At 44.0% G+C, this 6091-nt stretch overlaps 1 long non-coding RNA gene across 1 annotated transcript; it reads left to right on the top strand.

The window, feature by feature from the left end:
* Positions 1–339: 339 nt before the first annotated feature.
* LOC127323441 (uncharacterized) lies at positions 340–2758 on the top strand. Its single transcript, XR_011750993.1, has 3 exons — positions 340–1092; positions 1182–1521; positions 2631–2758. It is a non-coding gene; the product is annotated as an uncharacterized lncRNA (long non-coding RNA).
* Positions 2759–6091: the final 3333 nt, after the last annotated feature.

A 6091-nucleotide genomic window follows, 5' to 3' on the forward strand; every position in this document is an offset into this window, starting at 1 on the left:
AAACAAATTGAGGTGTTTCAAATACTTTTCAAATAAGTTCTATTTCAAATGAAAACTCATGCACCTCTTGTGTACACCTCTGATCTACCCCATAATGTTCCTTCATCCACCAATTCTTGATCAAGTAGATGATCTCTTGATACTTTCTATGGACTCCCTTCTCTTTTCAACTAAACCCTTGACTCGGGGAGTGTTTCAACCCACTCCCACTTGACCTCTTATTTGAAGAGCAACTTATATTTCATCATACATACCCCACTCCTCCATCTCTTTCCATCATCACCTTGACCTCATGAATTGGAGATTCATGTCACCATATTCATCCTTGTGAGTATATGGATATTTCACTCACCATCTCTCTTAGTCTTGCTCTGCAATTGTCTAGACCACCATCATCACCATCATCTCTTGGCCAAATGGACAATTTGATCTAAGTTCTTTGTTCTCCCACATAGGCACCAATGTTTACTATCACCTCCCTCCCAAATTTGTATACTTCATCAAACCATTTTTAGCTAACCCTCCCAACACTCCACCTTGGTCGACATTCATGAAGTGGCATTGTATTTTGCTTGTTCACTTGTGATTGTCAAGAAGGAGCCGGCCATGACAAGATTTTCGGCCAGCCCTCCCTCCTCACTTCCTTCTCTTACAAGCTTTGCCTCCCACCTAACCCAATCACTAAATGGGCAGCCACCCACCTTGGCCAATCAAGTGAAGGGCTGCCACCACTCTCTCCCTCTATAAAGCTCACTTGGCCGGCCACCCCTCCACCTTTGGCTCTCATTTTTGACTCTCCACTCCTTCCTCCACTCACTCACACTCCTCTCCTACCTCTTCCCCACGAGCTGCTGCTCCCCCAAGGCTCCATGGCCGGCCATGGCCATGGAAAGCTCACCAAGATGCGGCTCCTTCCTCCCTCAAGCTCATCCTCACCATGAGAGCCTCCCTCTCCATCTTCTCCCCAACCTTAGATGGTTTAATCTCCTCTTCTTCTTCCTCCATTGCTAAGATTGGATCTTGATGCAGGTGCATGTTGGTCCAAGCATGGAGAAGCATGAGCAATCCTCAGATCTGAAGTTCTTGAGCAAAGTTCGTCCAAATCCCTGCAGTAATTTCTGTAATCTTGCTGTTTCAGATTCTGGTACGAGCTTGTAAAATCCACCAAATCTCGTGCGCAGATCCAAATCGAGTGATTCAAAGTTCCGCAGGTAGATATGGAAAAGATTTACAACTTGGCGTTGGTCTCATCCTCAAATTCGTTACGGATTGTCCGTGGTAAATAAAGTTCTGTAGACATGCAGATTCACTGTTTGTTAGATTTGTTCCGATTTTACAAAACCTTTTTGAACAAACTCAACTGTGGGTGAAAGCCCTCTTCAATACCTTCATTTTGGCGGTGGTTTCACTTCGATTGACCTCCTGAAACTGAAATGGTTCACAGATCAAGGTCTGGTCAGATCTGACTTTGTCGAATTAAACTAGGAGTTTGGAAACGAATTTTTGAATGAAACCAGTTGGGTAAGAACCAGCTTCTCAATACCTTTCAGATGCAGCTGACTTCATATTTTTATGAGTTATGTACGATTTGTGGTGAATTAAACTTGTTCTGTGTGTTCTGCAGACATGGCTGTTAGCTTTTAAATCACCAAAAATCCATTTTTGCACCTAATTGAGTGATTCCAATTTTGTAGGACCGATGGATGTTTTCTTAATCATCTCAAACAAGTTTCACACCTTTGTCTGTTATGTAACTCCAGAGAGAAAGCAAATGGTACAGACATGCAGTAAACTTGTCAATCCATTTGTGAGAGTTTCAGAAACAATTTGAACCCAAATCTAATTGTGTGTGCATCTCTGTTTAAATACCTTTCAAATGCCAGTAGTCTCATATTTTTAGGATTTTTCTACGATTTATGGTGTACAGATCTTATTTTCTGTACAGTCAGATTCAAAGAAATTCCTAAAATTGTAGGTTTAATATTTTTGGGTGATTCCAATTGGGTTAGTCTTGTATTAGTACTGGCCATCCAGGAAAAATACTGTTAGTTTCTGTTCATGCATATTTGTTACTGTTAGTAATGTATATGTGTGACATGCATTGTTGGAGCAAAACTTTTCGGTTTATTTAAAACCCTTGACCAACTCTTTTTATTAGAAATGGGCAACCTTTGTTTTATGCTTGCAAAACAAAACCTCTGCAATTTAACATTAGCTCTTTTGTTTTGCTTAAGTTTTCTAATGGTAGGGCATATCATTTGCTTCCTATTCTTGTGTGGTGTTATGTGAGCAAACTAAGTTAGGAAAACTGTTTTCTACTTTTCCAAAAATGTTTGAAAATGTTTTGTGAATGTATTTGATGTCAAACTAATGCTCTTGTCCTCTTTATGATGTTATCTACCAGGGGATGTTTGGTTTATACTATGGTGATAACCGAGAGAGGCAATTGCTAAGCTGTGATACTCTCGTACCTTTACTAGGTAAATAACATGGGTTTTCTTTAAGTTGGTGGTATCTATAAGACCTTTGTATGGTAGCTCTTTATTGAATGGTTAAATTATGGTTGTTGTATGTTTGTTTTGTTGGTGCAATGTGATTGATTGTGTTCCTTTTATATTTTCCGGCGATAGACGCGAGCAATTCCGGAGAAGAAGAAGAAGTGGAATTGGACAAGGATTTTATTTATATTGTTGGGATTCTTATATTGATGGAGTTGAAGAAGTACAGGGACTAATAAGCCAAGGCAAGCCATCTTTTGATCTCTGATCCGGTGTCTAGTTGGATGTCATTTGTTGATGTTCAAAGCACCTTCATTCTATGTGTGTTATTTATCTCTATTTATGTCCTCTATGTGTGATTGCAAGTGGGGTACTCCCTAGTGGTGATGCTCCACTATTGTCCTTGTGTTATGGGATGCATGGTAACATGGCCGTGCTATCCCACTTGGTTATCTTGTATGCTCAACTTGAGCATGTTCCATCTCAAGATAGTAACTTACACCACACCCACCCCCTTTGTAGTATAGAGGTATCAATGTCATGATCTTGGTGTATTCTCAACTTGGGAGGAGTATGCCGTGTACCATCTTGGAGAATATGTTGGATAGTGACACTCCACTATCTAAGTTGTGTAGTTAGCACCACAAATCTAAGAGTATATTCCTTCTTGTGTTGTCATAATACATGCTTACCTTAAGCAAGTATGATCCACTCCATTACCCCTTTTTACACCATCTATGGCGTGATGACTCTCATCTCGGCCGTAGTGAAATAGTTGTTCAACTCATGAAACTTTAGGTTGGGAACCCCTCAAGGTTTACCTTGTTGTAAATGTTTATGAAAACCTTGGGTGAGTTAACCTTACCCAAGTGTATGGTTTATAAAGGCAAAAAGGGATCTTGTCAAAGATGGTTGAGAAAAGGAATGTGTGTGTGTGAGTTGAGTTTTGAGAAAAACGACACATGGTTCTTTGTATTCGCCCGGAACAATTACACAGCGCAACCATAGCTACTCCAACGTGGGCACGGGGCTTAACTTGACATTTGTTCTTCTTAGCATGAGGCACCGCACAACTATACAAGGGTACGGTTACCCCCGAGTCCGGGTTGTCATGGTTGGGACAATAGTATAACGGGAGGCCTTCGGGGCTGACCCGTCCGGAAGACACTATGGGTCTCCTGGCTTGGCGGTGGAGCCACGCTCAAGAGGAGGTGAGCTGCCACGGTGCCGGGGAGGTACATACTCCATAGGGTAGGACCTCGTGTTAAGTCGAATGGGCGAAAGGTTATGTCCGGGTATCCGTCGTGGCATATGTCGTTATGCGGGGATGATGCCCACACGATAGGTATCCGGATAGTTGTGGTGAAAGTGTGCAAACTCTGCAGAGTCAAAACTATTCGAATAGCCGCGTCCGCGGTCATGGACGGTTGGGATGGCCGTTACCGAGCTGTGTCGGGTTTTGGTTTTGAAAATGATTTCCAAAGGAAATGCGTGTGTTGGAAGTACCGGAAGGGTACGGGAAAGATGTTGGCCGACCATGTGGAGATGGTTGAGGAAAATGAAACAAAATTGGGTGACCCTTCCTAGTGTTTTCATGTAGAGGAACTCTTCTTCAATAAAGATATAGAGATGTCATAGGACCACCAAAGTGTCCGCATCACTTGAGATGCCGGCATGCTTTATCCACAAGAGAAACTGAATCTCTTTCACATGCTATATCCACAAGAGAAACTATTCTTCCTCTCTTGTCTCTTTTAGTTAGCTCTGTTAGCATCTTTCTTGATGGTTTGCGAGTACAATTCCAAATGTACTCACGGCTTTGTCCCTGGCTATTTACTTGGCCAGACTTGAAGGAACTCGACAAACGAAGAAGGAGTTGGCGACGTCTATGCGTGCTAGGAACGTCTTCCCAGTCAGTTGCCTGTAGGGTTATGGCAGATGACTTGGGTACTGCGCTGCTGAAGTGATGATGCTACTCTGATGTTTAGTTAGGCCCTTCGAGGCTATTATGTAAGTATTGGTCATGTGACCATGTTGTAATTTTCTTATTCCGCTTTGTAATGGATGGTGTAATTTGATATCAGTTCGGTTATGTGTTCACGACGCACTGATCATTGGATCGTGGACTGTATACATAACAGGGTATTTCGGACAGCTAGTCCGGGGTCCCCACAGCACGCCTCTGTGGACAAAACGTGGTGTGCATCCTTGCTTCGCGCTTCGCGCATCTCGTGAGGCGTGATGCCATGGGAGTGCCCATGGAGCTGCAGCCGCACCCGGAGTTGAGGCACTGATGTCTACGCCCCCTCCTTTTCCTGTAGACAGTGTTGGGCCTCCAAGAGCAGAGGTTTGTAGAACAGCAGCAAGTTTCCCATAAGTGGATCACCCAAGGTTTATCGAACTCAGGGAGGAAGAGGTCAAAGATATCCCTCTCATGCAACCCTGCAACCACAAAGCAAGAAGTCTCTTGTGTCCCCAACACACCTAATAGGTGCACTAGTTCGGCGAAGAGATAGTGAAATACAGGTGGTATGAATATATATGAGCAGTAGCAACGGTGCCAGAAAATAGCTTGCTGGCGTGTAGTTGATGGTGGTAGTATTGCAGCTGTAGTAACGCAGTAAAACAGTAAACAAGCAGCGATAGCAGTATTTAGGAACAAGGCCTAGGGATTACACTTTCACTAGTGGACATTCTCAACATTGATCACATAACAGAATAGATAAATGCATACTCTACACTCTTGTTGGATGATGAACACATTGCGTAGGATTACACGAACCCTCAATGCCGGAGTTAACAAGCTCCACAATAATGCTCATGTTTAAGTAACCTTATAGTGTAAGATAGATCAAAAGACTAAACCAAGTACTAACATAGCATGCACACTGTCACCTTCATGCATATGTAGGAGGAATAGATCACATCAATATTATCATAGCAATAGTTAACTTCGCAATCTACAAGAGATCATGATCATAGCATAAACCAAGTACTAACACGGTGCACACACTATCACCTTTACACACGTGCAGGAGGAATAAAACTACTTTAATAACTTTGCTAGAGTAGCACATAGATAAATTGTGATACAAACTCATATGAATCTCAATCATGTAAAGCAGCTCATGAGATTATTGTATTGAGGTACATGGGAGAGATGAACCACATAGCTACCGGTACAGCCCCGAGCCTCGATGGAGAACTACTCCCTCCTCATGGGAGCAGCAGCGGTGATGAAGATGGCGGTGGAGATGGCAGCGGTGTCGATGGAGAAGCCTTCCGGGGGCACTTCCCCGTTCCGGCGGCGTGCGGAACAGGAGACTCTGTCCCCAGATCTTGGCTTCGCGATGGCGGCGGCTACGGAAGGTTTCTGTGGTTTTGTCGAACGTATCGGGGTTTTCGATCCGGGGCTTTATATAGGCGAAGAGGCGGCGCGGGAGGGTCGAAGGGCGACGACACCATAGAGGCGGCGCCGCCGGGCCTGGGCCGCGCCGGCCTATGGTGCAGGGGGCCCGGTGCCCCCTGCGGTCCTTCCGGGTGTTACGGATGCTTCCGGTGAAAATAGGAACTTGGGCGTTGATTTCGTCCGA

Source organism: Lolium perenne, chromosome 2 (genome assembly GCF_019359855.2).
Source record: "Lolium perenne isolate Kyuss_39 chromosome 2, Kyuss_2.0, whole genome shotgun sequence".
Taxonomy (NCBI): Eukaryota; Viridiplantae; Streptophyta; class Magnoliopsida; order Poales; family Poaceae; genus Lolium; species Lolium perenne.